This window comes from Ruditapes philippinarum, unplaced genomic scaffold (genome assembly GCF_026571515.1).
Source record: "Ruditapes philippinarum isolate M1 unplaced genomic scaffold, ASM2657151v2 ctg3944_1_1_1_1, whole genome shotgun sequence".
Taxonomy (NCBI): domain Eukaryota; kingdom Metazoa; phylum Mollusca; class Bivalvia; order Venerida; family Veneridae; genus Ruditapes; species Ruditapes philippinarum.
The window spans coordinates 45,709-61,723 of record NW_026859619.1 but is presented as its reverse complement, the minus strand read 5'-3'; the positions used below and the strand labels follow the sequence as shown (position 1 = coordinate 61,723).

Here is a 16,015-nt window from a genome sequence, read left to right as displayed (position 1 = left end):
TGACTCTAGGTCAAATACTTTTTGAGTTACGTGCGACACAAGTTGAAAATTGCAAAATTTTACTAAGTCAAGGGCAATAACTCTGAAAATACTAAAAATATCCACACGGAAATACCCAGGTGCACAACTACACATGCTGATCAACATTCCTGTAAAGTTTCATGTCTCTAGGTCAAATACTTTTTGAGTTACGTGCGACACAAAAGTGAACGGACGGACGGACAGAAGGACGGACGGACGTACTTAGCAGACGTGTTTGTGGGGTTATTCCTTTGATCTCTTAACCCCACAAGAGCAAATTTTTTTAACCCCATAAGAGCATTTTTAACCACATAATACATGTCTCTACGGAATGAACCCCATACAGAGTGCCTGTACATAAACCTAAACCTCATAATGTAGCTCTCGTCTGCTCGGACAGACGGACGGACGGACGGACGGACGGACAAGGGTAAATCTAAATGCCCGCCACTAACGTGGGGGCACAAAAAAGTGATGCTAGAGTTATGAACCTTGTAACATAAGATGTGGTTGATGATAAGGAACATATATTTGAAGTTTGAAGTTGATACCTTAAGAAATGACGAAGTTATAGTGAAAAATGTTTTACTGCACCAAAACTTTAATCTGAAATCTGGACGCGGACGCAGGCGCCGGGGCGAGTAGGACAGCTCTCCATATACTTCGTATAGTCGAGCTAAAAATCCTTCTGTTAAATGATTCAGTCAATGCGAGCAAAGACGGTAAAGATGATTTAAAACATGAGGGCCATGATGGCCCTGAGGTCGCTCACCTGTATATAGGCCCCCCCCAACCCCCCCCCCCCAACGTTGCCAGGGCCAATTTAACCCAAGGGCTTTTATTTGCACAAACTTGGTAGACACCCATAAGATGTTTCATGCTAAACATCTAAGCTCTAGCTCATTGGGCTTTTTAAAAGAAGATTTTTTTATATAAGTTTTTACTATACACATATAGTTAAAAACAATGACACCCCTGGGGCCGGGCCAGTTTTGACCCCAGGGCTTTTATTTTTTCAAAGAAGATTTTAAGTTTTTGCTATACACATATAAAGAAAATCAATGACCCCCGGGGCGGGGCCAATTTTGACCCCAGGTCTTTTATTTGAACAAACTTTGTAGACACTCACTAAAAGATGTTTCATGCTTAATATCTTAACTCTAGCTATTTGGGTTTTTTCAAAGAAGATTTTTTAAGTTTTTGCTATACACATATAAGGAAAATCAATTACCCCCGGGACGGTGCCAATTTTGACCCCAGGGCTTTTATTTAAACAAACTTTGTAGACACCTATTAGAACATGTTTGATGCTAAATATCTTAGCCATAGCTTTTTGAGTTCTTTAAAAGAAGATTTTTTAAGTTTTTACTATATGCATATAGGAAAAATCAATGACCCCTCGGGGCGGGGCCAATTTTGATCCCAGGGCTTTTATTTGAACAAACTTGGTAGACACCCATTAGAACATGTTTCATGCTAAATATCTTAGCTCTAACTCTTTTGGTTCTTTAAAAGAAGATTTTTTAAGTTTTTACTATATGCATATAGGGAAAATCAATGACCCCCTGGGGCGGGGCCAATTTTGATCCCAGGGCTTTTATTTGAACAAACTTGGTAGACACCCATTAGAACATGTTTCATGCTAAATATCTTAGCTCTAGCTCTTTGGGTTCTTTAAAAGAAGATTTTTTAAGTTTTTACTATATGCATATAGGGAAATTCAATAACCCCCCCGGGGCGGGGCCAATTTTGACCCCAGGGCTTTTATTTGAACACACTTGGTAGACACTCACTAGAAGATGTTTCATGCCAAATATCTAAGCTCTAGCTCTTATGGTTTTTTAAAAGAAGATATTTAAAGTTTTTTCTTTCGGTTGCCATGGCAACCAGAGTTCTGCATGGAATTAAATTCTTTGAACAATTTTTAAAGGTGACCACCAAAGGAACATTCCTGTGAAGTTTGGATGAAATTGGCTTAGTGGTTTATGAGGAGATGTCATTTAAAGTAAAAGTTTACGGACGGACGGACGCCGGACGGACGCCGGACGAAAAGCGATCACAAAAGCTCACCCTGTCACTTTGTGACAGGTGAGCTAAAAATGCACTATATACGGTGTTTGTTTGTCTGTTAAATAACACATTTTGATAAATAGGGGCATAACACTTAAAAAAATATTGCTTTCAGGACAATGATATATCCACAACGTAATCATTATCTTGAACCAGTTCAAATTGTAGTTCATTCACATGTATAACAAACAAAACAAAATGTTTCTGTCACGTTAAAAGAAAGTCAAGAAAGGACATTTTATACATATCCATTAAAAGGTTGTGATTTAGTCAACAAGTAAAACAAATACAATTTAAGTTAATAATAATTATTTTTCATTTTCAGGCCGTGTTTTTATAACACAAGAATGATATAATTGTGTTATAATAAATTAATGACCACAATGGCGATAAAAGAGGAATACGACAAATTATAAGTAATTTTAAAGCATGCGCATGTAATGAATATTATGGAGAAGCATACAAGGAATTAATCTATTAATACTTTTCAGGCAACTGCACTGAACAGTCCCAGTGTTACTTTCAAAACTCTATGATTTTCTGTAACTGTGCGGGAAACGGATTCACAGGGATACACTGTGAGACAAGTAAATAAATTTATTATCAATATACTATTTGAAGAATTTCAAAAGACACTTTTCAATTTCCAAAGTAATGTGTCCGAAAATTTTCAAAATTTGTTCAATGTACAAATTTACATACACTTCGTATGATCTTATGATGTGATATTAAAATAGTTATTCCTTATAAAATTTAAGAAGTTTATATTATATTTAAAATGAAAAGATCATAATTTATTTACACCATCAAAATGTGTCAAAAAGGAAACGAACTTACTGTCCAGTTTCAATCTATTGAATGTCTATGAATGTACATTGAATGATTATGGTGTTACAAAATAGGTGTAGGCATTTCGTACAAAAATATCATTGAGCAAATATGTTCAATGAAATCATTTGAGGTATTACCACCCTAAAGGGCACTATAAGGAACTAAACAAGAGCTATCACAGGAGACAGCGAAGCTCGACTAATAAAATACTGGACACAGTTAGTAAGACAAAACTATGAAAGAAAAATCAATTATGTATAAGTATGTTTTAATTTATAGTAAACCATAGAAATGTGTCCATAGGACACGGGTGCCCCCACCGTGCCACTGTACTGTCAATCTTATGATTCTAGGTCAAATATCTTTTGAAAACTAAAAATCTTTTACTAAGTAAAGAGCAAGAACTTTACAATTACTGAATAAATCCACAAGCAAACACCAAGGAGCATAAGTACACATGCTGACCAACATTCTTGAAAATTTTCAGGCCTACAAGTCAAATCCTTTTTGAGTTACATGCGACACAAGTTGAAAATTACAAAATTTTACTAAGTCAAGGGCAAAAACTCTAAAAATACTTAATAAATCCAGACGAAAATACACAGGTGCACAACTACATATGCTGATCAATATTCCTGTAAAGTTTCATGACTCTATGTCAAATCCTTTTGGAGTTACATGCGACACAAGTTGAAAAATACAAAATTTTACTAAGTCAAGGGCAATAACTCTAAAAATACTAAATAAATCCAGACGAATATACCCAGGTGCTCAACAACACATGCTGATCAACATTCCTGTAAAGTTTCATGACCCTAGGTCAAATCCTTTTTGGGTTACATGCGACACAAGTTGAAAATTGCAAAATTTTACTAAGTCAAGGGCAATTACTCTAAAAATACTAAAACTATCCAGACGAAAATACCCAGGTGCATAACTACACATGATGATCACTATTCCTGTAAAGTTTCATGACTCTAGGTCAAATAATTTTTGAGTTACATGCGACACAAGTTGAAAATTGCAAAATTTTACTAAGTCAAGGGCAATAACTCTAACAAGAGCTGTCGGTAGGACAGCAACGCTCGACTATTCTTAGTGCTTGATTGTAAAAAAAAAATGCTTGATACAGTTACCTCCTCCTGTTTACAGGTTGGGGTAATGATGGTGAACAAGTGTGCAAAGTTTCAAAGCCATATGTCAATGGACTTTGAAAATATTTGAACTATTACAAAAACTTTAACGTAAATTCTGAGTCGAAAAAAGGGGCATAATTCTGTCAAAATGATTTATACAGTTACCTCCTCCTGTTTACGGGTTGGGGTAATGATGCTGAACAAGTGTGCAAAGTTTCAAAGCCATAGGTCAATGGACTTTGAAAATATTTGAACTATTACAAAAACTTTAACGTAAATTCTAAGTCGAAAAGGGGCATAATTCTGTCAAAATGATTGATACAGTTACCGCCTCCTGTTTACGGGTTGGGGTAATGATGTTGAACAAGTGTGCAAAGTTTCAAAGCCATATGTCAATGGACTTTGAAAATATTTAAACTATTACAAAAACTTTAACATAAGTGGTTACGCCGACGCGGACGCCGACGCTCGGGTGACTACAATAGCTCTACTTATTCTTATCGAATAGTCGAGCTAAAAACACTAAAAATATCCAGACGAAAAGACCCAGGTGCACAACTACTCATGCTGATCAACATTCCTGTAAAGTTTTATGACTCTAAGTTAAATACTTTTTGAGTTACGTGCGACACAAAAGAGAAGGGACGGACGGATGGATGGAAGGACAGACGGACGGATGGACAAGGGTAAATCTAAATGCCCGCCACTAAAGTGGGGGCACAAAAATAACATTGTTAACATTAATTCCAAGATCAAGAGGAATAATTCTAGAAATAGTCTCGCTAGAGTTATGAACCTTGTCACACAACATGTGTGTAATGATAAGAAATATATATTTGAAGTTTGAAGTAGATACCTTAAAAAGTAAAGAAGTTATAATATTTTGTATGAAAAATCCTAAGTTCAATGAGAGACAAGAGCCATGTCAACATGGCCATCCCCCGTCGAATGTGTTTGCTCATTGGAAGAATGTATATGTAGTACAGCAGAATAATTCCATTTTAAGAGGTAATTTGGTAATGAAAACTGATGGCTATAGTGATTACAAATTTGAAACCTATGTGAAAAAATAACAAAGGGCAGTAACTGAAAAATAATGCAGGGTAGGTTCTCATTCTTGTGTGCTGATTCCCTCCTCAGTAAAATCTATCCACCTATGAAATTTCAAGTTGATACCTCAAATACTTTTTGAGAAAAAAATTGAATTGAAAAATTAAGTATGAAAAATAACAAAGGGCAATAACTCTAAAATTATAAAAGGTAGATTTATCATTCTTGTGCACTGCACACCTCCTGAGTTAGATCTATGCACATATGAAGTTTCATAATGATATCTCAAAGGCCTTTTGAGTTATGCTCTGGACAAAAATCAATTTTGAAAAATAACAAAGGGCAATAACTCAAAAATTATGCAGGGTAGAGTTATCATTCTTGTGCACTGCACTCCTCCTCAAAGAGGTCTATCCACCTATGAAGTTTCAAGTTGATTACTCAAATACTTTTAGAGATATGCTCCGGACAAAAATGTCGGACGGACTGACGGACGTTCTCACAGGACAGTAATTATGTGGCTACTCTATTGTACTCTCTATTTTTCTTTTTAGCCACACAAAAGAAAATAGCCACATAAAAGCATTACGGAATGAATGACATCAAAGAGAAAGAACAGTTACCTATTGTCCCTCTAGCCACATAATTACTCTCCTGTGAGTGCGGAAGGTCGGACGGACGGAGACTATTTCTATATCCCCCGCCGCCTTTTCGGCGGGGGATAATAAATCTGTATATATTGCTTCAAGAGTTATGAACATTGTAACATAAAATGTAATTGATGATAAGGAATAAGTATTTGAAGTTTGAGGTGGATACATGTACGTTTAAAACTAAAAATGTCATAGTAAAAAATAACATTTTTCTAGAAAAAAAATCTAAGTTTATGGGGAGATAATTCTTGCAATATTGGTGCTAGAGTTAAAAACCTTGTCACATAAGATAAGGATGGTGATAAGGTACATATATTTGAAGTATGAAGTTGATCCCTTAAGTAACAGTAAAAAGTAATATTTCATAAGGATAATTTTAAGTTCTAGGGGAGATAAATCTAAATATATTGGCGCTAGAGTTATGAACCTTGTCACATAAGATGTTGATGATGATAAGATACATATATTTGAAGTATGAAATTGATCCTGTAAGAAATAAAGAAGGAACAGTAAAAAAAAGTATTTTTAAGGAAAATTCTAAGTTCAAGGGGAGATAAATCTGAAAATATTGGTGCTAGAGTTATGAACCTTGTCACATAAGATGTGGTTGATGATAAGGAACATATATTTGAAGTTTGAAGTTGATACCTTAAGAAATGACAAAGTTATAGTGAAAAAATATTTTACTGCACGAAAACTTTAATCTAAAATCTGGACGCGGACGCCGAGCGAGTAGGACAGCTCTCCATATACTTCGTATAGTCGAGCTAAAAATGTATTGTTGTATCATAAAACAACAACAGAAACAAATGACGTTACAAAAAGCCTTTTTTGAACGTCTAAAAAAGAAAAAAATACTGAGAGAACGATGACAGTTAAATTGCCGGTTACTAGCTACTGGTTACACATGTGTTCATTTAACGGTGATAGAAATAAAAATATCTCCGATATTTAAAAATTTTATTACTTACGAAGCAAAGTATACGGAGAGGCGAGGAGCGCGGTATCTTGGTTGGAACTATCTAATGAGAATTATCATGTTGCTCGTGTGACAGCTGAGAAAAAGAATAACAATGTTGAAAAAGGGATAAAAGTAAACAGTGCAGAAAGAAATAAGAGACAAATGCCTGAAAGTATTTAATTTAAATACAGCATTAAACGACCTACACATAGTGACTGTTCTAGAGAATATACATCTATAAGAGATTTCTTTGCTGTAGTATAGTGTTACTACTAATGGAGCACTATAGTAGCTAATTATATCTGTTAGCAAGTAGAACAAATACAATCAATAAAGACTACTCAAAAAATATGTATATACTCTGGGAAAATCATTGGAGTTATGAATGCACAAAATATAGATATTTTGAAGAGAGGGAAAATATTAACATTCATTCAAAATACCCAGCAAGGACATGTGTAAAAAGTGACAAGACAATATGTGTTATTACATTTGACCTTCAGAAGACCATCCCAACACTAAACATTCCAACAGGTATAGGTCATACAACAATAGACTAAGAGAGACGCCTGATAAACCGTTATAACAGATCAATAAACTATAAGGAAAAGAAAGACATGAAAGAGGTATTGCCATATATATCACCTACACATCACTGTTTCTACAGATGCCTAGGAGCAGTGGTGTTATGGACGATATTTCAGGAAACTCGATTATTGAATCGAACAGATGATGTGACTGACACCACTTTTTCAAAGTAATGCTTTGAGTCACATGTTTATAATTCAAATGCCTTATTAATGCCTTTGTCAATTATTATCATGTTAAAATCTAATTTTGATGCTTTCAAAGGGCAGATTTGTTTGGTATATGTTCTATACATATTGAAAAAGACCCATTTTAGAATGGTTCACTATTGAGATTTAAATAGTTTATTTCTAATACAGGAAAGCAAATACTAAATATGCCTGATGAAATGATTCTTCAAATGTAAACATATACAAAGCATGATCGTGAGAAGTTGTCCCAAGTTTCAAAACAATTAAACAGAATGTACCATGATCAAACTTCATTGGTATATTTCAGAGAAGTCACTGAGTTCACTGGATTTGAAAATCAAAATATAGAAATATTCATCATGCGAGACTGTCACCTGAACATGAAACAAAACAAATTTTCTCCTGTCATTGCCAAAGAAAATGCCAAAGCTAATGGAAATAAACATAGAACAAACCGTGTCCACAGGAGTGTGATAGTATGATATAAAGCCATCAAAGTGGATAACCTACTATCAAAGACCTGTTTGCACTAGAGCTGTCAGGAGATTGACGAAATATCCACACCATCTCTGTGACACTAGACTTTAAGTACACACAAGGCCAGGAAATAAATCCAACATTTAATATGAAATATTTTGATATATTTTTATAATCAGTTTTAATAATTATATATTCCTTTCAGCATTCAACAAGGAGAACAAAAAGAAATCTATGATTTTACTCTCATTAACCTTTAATATTGGCAAATGCTCTTAAGGTCGAGGAAGCTGCCATGATCTAAGAAGCTGCCATGGTCTTTAGTGATGACAGCTACCCGCCAAAAACTAACATAGCTCAAACACCATATGTTATCTTTGTTCTCATTTTTTTACCCTGAAGGTTAAGCATCCATGCTCCTAAAGTGCAATTTTGAGGGGCAGTGGATAAGTCAATGAGAATGTTGAGAGAATGCAATGTGTTTGGTCTTGGGGAAATTGCTTAAGATGATGATACCACAGATCATCTTATTTCACAGCAAAACTAAGCAAGTTTAAATATAGAAAAATCAATGTATTTCCCTTGTATTTCTCTTGTATTGCTGCACACTTGATATTCAATAAGCTTTATGTACCATTGTCAATATTTTGTTTATATTATGTTTTTGTTTGCTCTTGTTGTTAGTTGCTTTTCACTTTCCTTTCTTGTATTTTTAATTATTGTATGACCTGATGGCAGCAAGTTCGGTTTGTTTTTGTGTGAGCATAGAAAAACAATGTTATAAGATTTAGTGACAATAATTGAAGCTGAATTTCATGCTGGATACAAATATGTATTTTATTAATATTATAAGTCAAGTATGATCTTTTATTTCATATTACTCAAAAGTATGTTTTTATGTACAAACTTTTCCACGTTAAAGTTGCACAAGTGAGTTCTTTCCATACTAGTAGCTGATATTCATTACAAGTGCGCTTCCATAAACATTGTTCTACAGTTTGGGGCAAATAAATCATCAATATCTGGAGACTCTTTACATGACACAAATATTAGCAAAAATAAAAACGTTATCATCATTTGAAAAAAAAAAAGAGATTGAGCACAAGGAGAAATCTGAACTTTCTACTTACGAAGGTTGCTGGTCAGTTTCAGTTAAGTTTGTCGAACTAAAATGATATTAAGTAAGAGGGTTTATTAAGATTATATTGATGACAAGAAAAGAAGCATGTTGGTTCATACAACCAGACATAGTTGGTTCATACAACCAGACATATGAAACTCAGACTGTGAAATCAAAGGTACTAAAAACTTCCAGGGAACAACCTGACTAATTTTGATGCGCTTTAAATGATGAACTAAAGTCAGATCTTTGCAACAACTGTCTATCATGACTACCTTGGAAAGTTGTTAACAAACATGGACAAACAATGCAATTTCAAGCAATTTCAAGCAATTTCAAAATTCTGCTTCTGATTTAATAAACAGGGGGTAGTAATTATATATAACAAAATTATGGCCATCGAAGCCTGCCATTCAAACATTGTTCTTTGCATATCTTGAACACATCAAATTTGGCAAAAGAAACGGTGTTTCATGAAGGAAAGACTATCCTTAGGACACTAGCACAACATGCAGTGTTAAGGCTTGTCTGTGAAGGGCAACCGCTATCTATTACCAATTTTTTCAATACAAGTATTACAATCCTAAAAGTATTGCTTTCAGGATAATGTCCCTTGCCTCACATCTGTGCCCTCTCATGATAATCAAGTATTTGAAGTTCAAGTTGATACTTTGATAGTATAAAATAATTCTACTGATAATAAGCAACAAAAAACATCTAATTTAAAAAAGGGCACAACTCCAAAAATATATCTTTCTATTAACTGTGCCTTGTCATGAAATACAAGTTTTCAAAGATTCATGTTTATATAATATATTTCATTCTTTTGAAATCATTCTACTCAAATGTTAAAAAGTGGCATAACTCTAATATATTGCATCCAGAATAATGCCCCTTGTTTAAAAATTGTGCCTTGTCATGATTTTAAAGTGCTTCATGATGATCTAATCATTCAACTTTATAAACAATTTTGACAAAAAGTCCAGGTTAAAAAAGGTGTTACTTAAAATACATAGCTTTAAGAATAATGACCCTTCTGTAACAAATGTACCTTGTCCATGTAACCAAGTCTCCCAAGTTTCAAGCTTATTGTTTTGACAGTTGTGAAAAAGTGTTGAGTAAAATGTTATTTACTAGTTTGTTAGAAGTTGAAAAATATCCAAGTTTCCTAAATATGTTAATTGTTCTTACAATTCATAAGACATGAAAAGATAATTATACAGTAAAAAAATTGGAAACAGAAAGACTTACTAGCAATAATAAGTGTTTTAACAAAAATTAGTTATTTAAAAAAAACTAACTGTCTTGTACATTGTATGTATGATGCTCAACCACAAAAGCTTACCTTTGTATGTAATGCTCAAGTGAGCTTCTTATAAAAGCATTATAAATAAGACAAAAGAAACATTAATTTGGGTGTGTTACAAGCCAGTGTAGAGATAATTGAATTAATGCTACTTTACCCTTACAACGATAATAATTTAAACATTCCTGTTGTATGACTGGTGACAAGGATATGTTTCCTGTTTATAAATGTTTCATGATCATTAAAAGTCCACAGAAATCTTCCTGCCTGGTGGCTAAGGTATCATGACCGCTAAAGTCTTCAGAAATCTTCCTTCTTGTTGACAGTAGTATCGTAACCAAATAAGTTTTCGCAAATCTTCCTTCCTGTCCACAGAAGTATCATGACCATGAAAGACTTCACAAATCTTCCTTCCTGTCCACAGAAGTATCATGACCATAAAAGTCTTCACAAATCTTCCTTCTTGTCCACAGAAGTATCATGACCATAAAAGTCTTCACAAATCTTCCTTCTTGTCCACAGAAGTATCATGACCATAAAGTCTTCACAAATCTTCCTTCTTGTCCACAGAAGTATCATGACCATAAAAGTCTTCACAAATCTTCCTCCCTGTCCACAGAAGTATCATGACCATAAAGTCTTCACAAATCTTCCTTCTTGTCCACAGAAGTATCATGACCATAAAAGTCTTCACAAATCTTCCTCCCTGTCCACAGAAGTATCATGACCATGAAAGACTTCACAAATCTTCCTTCCTGTTGACAAAAGTATCATGTCCACTTAAGTCTTATTAAATCAACCTTCCTGTTGGAAAAAGGTATCATGACCACTTGAGTATTCACTGTTTTACCTTCAAAAGGTAATCTATCCATTGTTTTTATAATAAAGAATAAATAAACACTTCATCTTAACAGCTGTGTTTTTGTTTGATCAATAACTTTTCATCTACAGCAACAGATACTGTCTTATTGGGTATGACATGTATCAACATGTTATATGGGTAAATTTTAATTTCATTTTTCACACACTTTTATGATTTACCCAATGTCTTGGCACATGTCTATGCTTGTTGATGATCATTATTCAGAAATATGACTTTTATCGTTAGTAGCGACACATTCAATTTGTCTGAATACATACAAATATAGTTTGTCCATCTGACAACTTTTGTTAATGTGGTTCAAGATCTTGTCTTTTTGGACATAGCCTGTGAAATATGTTATCTTCACTAGCTATCTTACCCTTAGAAAACTGAAATATACAATGATGGCAGGGTTAACAATATAAATGAGTACACATGTTATACAAAAATTGAAATTCACAAGACAAAGGTAAATAGATTGAAGATAAAAACATAGTGGGTGATCCAATATAAGTCTATATAAACTAAGTGACATCCAGGATAAGCCTATTTTGACCTGTGGAAAAGTGGGTTTAAATAATTATTATAGAGTACAACAACGTTATACTGTAACTCAATACAAAATATCTTAACTCTGAGTATTGTAGTTTCAGAAAAGAACTTTTTTAGCCTCTTAAGCTTTTTTTTTGTCTATATTAATAACTTGGAAGGTTAGTAAAGCAATCCCAAATGAAAAGAATGTTTGCTGTGCATTTTTGTCTAATTTTATCGCTGTAAGAGGGCTGACTGATAATTTCACGGAATTGTATTATTTCTTTAACATTAAAAGAAATACTAAACAAGAACGTGTTTGTTAAACACAAATGCCCCCGGCTCAGATTCTTGTCAGTAGCAATATTTCAAAAAATGTTTACCAGTTATGGACAGAAAAATTGCCAAAAAATTGTAAACACAAGTTATATAGCTTGACAAAGTCATGGCATTTTGTAATTGTGAAAAATATAAGTTGCCAAGTCATTGCTATGACTTGTGAAGTTGAAAAATATTCAACTTCATGCAAGTTATCTTCCTACCAAATATGAAATACATCTGTCATTAAATAAAGGCTGTATGGGCAAAAGTGTAAAATCTATTTTGAGCACTGGTGACCTTGACCAAACTGACCCCTAACTCTTCCAAAAGAAGAATGCCATGTAAGTTATCTTCCTACCAAATATGAAATACATCTGTCAATAAATAAAGGCTGTATGGGCAAAAGTGTAAAATTCTATTTTTAGCACTGGTGACCTTGACCCAACTGACCCCTTACTAAATCCAAAGGAAGAATACCATGCAAGTTATATTCCTACCTAATATGAAATACATCTGTCAATAAATAAAAGCTGTATGGGCAAAAGTGTAAAAATCTATTTTTAGCACATGTGACCTTGACCCACTGATCCCTACCCCAATCAACAGGATGAATACCATGCAAGTTATCTTCCTGCCAAATATAAAATATATCTGTCACTTAATAAAGGCTGTATGAGCAAATGTGTAAAAATCTATTTCTAACACTGGTGACCTTGACCTAACTGACCACTTACTCCATCAAAGTTTATGTTTCTATCAATTATAAATAACATCTGTCTATAGAATAAGGTCACCTGTAAAAATGTAAAAATCTATTTTTAAAATAGGTGACCTTGACATTGGTAACATTGACCTTGACCCAAATGACCCCTTACTACACCCAAAGAAGGAGGACCTCCCTTGGCATGTTTGTATTAAACTAAGACATCAACTAAAAAATAAAGGCTGTATGAGCAAAAATGTTTATATTTATTTTTTAAACCAGTGACCTTGACCTTGACCCTAGAGACCGCTTACTCCACAAGAAATTAGAGGACCATCAAAGGTATCCACCTACTTAATATGAAAGATATCATTAAAAGAAATTAAGCAATTAGGAGAAATTAGGATAAATCCAACTTGCCGTAATAGGTTAACCAGACAAGGCCCTATTTTCAAAGTGAAAAAAGGGAAATAACTGGGAAATATGGATGACACAGTTATATAACTTGGCAATATCATGTACTTTGTATTGGTAAGTAAGTGTGTAAATTATGAAGCTATAAGTATAGATAGAACTTTAGATATTTCCAACTTGCCGTTTTAGGTTAACCATTATTCATTTTCTAAGTGCTGAAAAGGGCAATAACTTGGTAAATATGGAAGCCATAGTTATGTAACTTGACCAGATCATGTACTTTGTATTGATTAGTAAGTGTGTAAACTAAGAAGCCATTGGTACAGGTAGAACTTAAGAAAAATCCAACTTGCCGTTCTAGGTTAACCTCGTACGGACAGACGGACGGACGTTCTTACCAGAGCTACATTATGGGGTTTTCTTTTGTTATTTCTTTTGTTCTTTTTAACCCCCCAATGCAGAAAATAACCCCACAAGAGAAACGGAATGAATGACATCAAAGACATCTATTGTTATGAGAACAATAGACCAAACCCCATACTGGTTGGGGAGATAACTTTGGCTGGTTGATAAACTCAGCTTTTTATAATTAAATTGAGTTATCGGAAATTTTAATCTTATCAAGCTCACCATCTCATACTATTGCTGGAATTCAACAATATCTGGAAATTTTGTCAAGTTTGGTAAGATATTTAAAAAATAACACAGACTTTTACCTGTTTGTTTACAAAACATGCCTATAAAAAGTACGGGAATCCCATTGTTGTGCGCATGTGCAGCAGATGCTCATTTTGAGGCCCGCACAGGGGTACTTTTATATATTGACCGACTACCGATAAAGCAGACGACGTTTACGTATACAAATTGTAGATGAAATTCAGACTCACTTTTGTCTTGCTAACTCAGAAAAAAGGCTGATTACACAATTGTAATCTTTAGTGGAATGGATTGAAAGACTGTGTGTGTGTTTGCGTTTGTTTACCCTCGCCACCGGAAAGAGACCATATGGGCGAGCATTGAAAGACTGATGTTAAATGCTCCTTTTATATGTTAATGTGTTGGTTGAATACCACTAAATAAATTTCTTCTTCACTCTGTTAAGCTAAGCAAAAATGAATTTGAATCACTAATTCTCTAACTACATATTTGATATTTCGTTATACGTTAATAAATGATAATGCATGTGTTTTTAAGTAAAAATGATTTATATGTTACATAGTACGTTGCATATAAATATCGTGTTATCATAGATATTCATTATACTAACGTCATGCTCAACAATTTTGGTAACAAATATTTTTTTACTTGACATAAATGAACAGCAAAGAAATAATAAAATGTCTAAACATGTTATTTTACGTTTTAACTTACTCATTTAAGAAGAAAAACAAAGAGCCGGAATTATCTACTCGCGTGCATTAAAAATATCCTTTTTACGTACCTCTTCCAGGGCCTCTCAAAATTACCCGTTATGTTTCTAAATATAACTTTTATGGTGATACCGGAAAATCGAAGAGCTGAAGTTTATTATGGTGCAAGATTCATCAGAATACATAAACAAATAAATGAAATATGCCCCCAAAACACTGATTTTCAACCGAGTTTATCTCCCAAACCAGTAATGTAGCTCTGGTTTGTTTCGACAGACGGACGGATGGTTCAATTACTATATGCCCGGGGGCATAAGAAAGTAGCCGAAACGTCTAGGAGGTGTAAAGACCAAGGCCGAAACGTCCAGGAGGTGTAAAGACCAAAGCCGAAACGTCCAGGAGGTGTAAAGTCCTGAAATCCTTCCCCAGAGCTTAATCCTTAACGTACCGGAAAACGGTGTTTAGCTAGGTTTTTGAAAAGGTCAATCCGCGACAGAAAGAAGATACCGGATAGGACCAATATTTTTCAAAGTTGTTGCTTTTTTTGGGTATTTTTTCTTGATAATATGATTTAAAATGTGTCTTATCCAAAAGGTTATTTTGTCCATGTATGAAGATAATCCATTGATTCATTACCAAGCTTGAAATTCTATCAATAATTGCTCTAAAGTCTGATTAGAAAAAAATCCACACCAGTCATCTACATAAAAAAAGATACAGTTATGGAATTTTTTTAATCCGACTTTAGAGCGATAATTGATAGAATTTCAAGCTCCTGTGGCATAAATCCGTGAAGTCACTAATTATAGCAAAAATTAATGAAATTTCAACAATTTAACCTACAAGGACAAGGTCAAATGAGTCATGGTCAATATGAGTATGAGATACATGAAGATCTTATCCTAAAGAATGTTTTATCTTGATATGAAGTTAATTCAGTCATTTATTGATTATTCATAACATTTCTGTTTAAATAATTCGGATAATGGATTCAAGGGCATTATTTATTGGCAAATAATGAAATGACAATTGCTCCAGATTGTTGTTAATCAGGATAATCAAATATTCTCCTTAAATAAATGTACATTAAAAATGATTATCAATAATTTAGACAATTAATTATCTTACTTCAAGCTGACGTGTCTTCCACATCTTTCTCCCCGGACAAATGTGTCTTATTAAAAAAGGGAAGTAACTCATAAATTTTGAGCAAACTCGTTCTATAGTGAACTCGTAACTGTTTAGCTCATCCGTTGGTAAGCTCGTCGTCTGTTTTCTTTATTTCATATAGATGTTATATTATCATCATCAGAATGTCCCATCTCATTTATGTAGCAAAAGGTTTACCAGTCTTTGGGAATTGCACTGTATCACCCATACTCTATCCAAGTAAGTTTATATAGTTATTTA

General features: G+C 33.8%; 1 long non-coding RNA gene across 1 annotated transcript; it reads right to left on the bottom strand.

The window, feature by feature from the left end:
* Nucleotides 1-1,053: 1,053 nt before the first annotated feature.
* Nucleotides 1,054-15,782, bottom strand: LOC132757249 (uncharacterized). Its single transcript, XR_009629423.1, has 2 exons — nt 15,734-15,782; nt 1,054-11,655 (listed from the first exon to the last, which is right to left on the bottom strand). It is a non-coding gene; the product is annotated as an uncharacterized LOC132757249 (long non-coding RNA).
* Nucleotides 15,783-16,015: the final 233 nt, after the last annotated feature.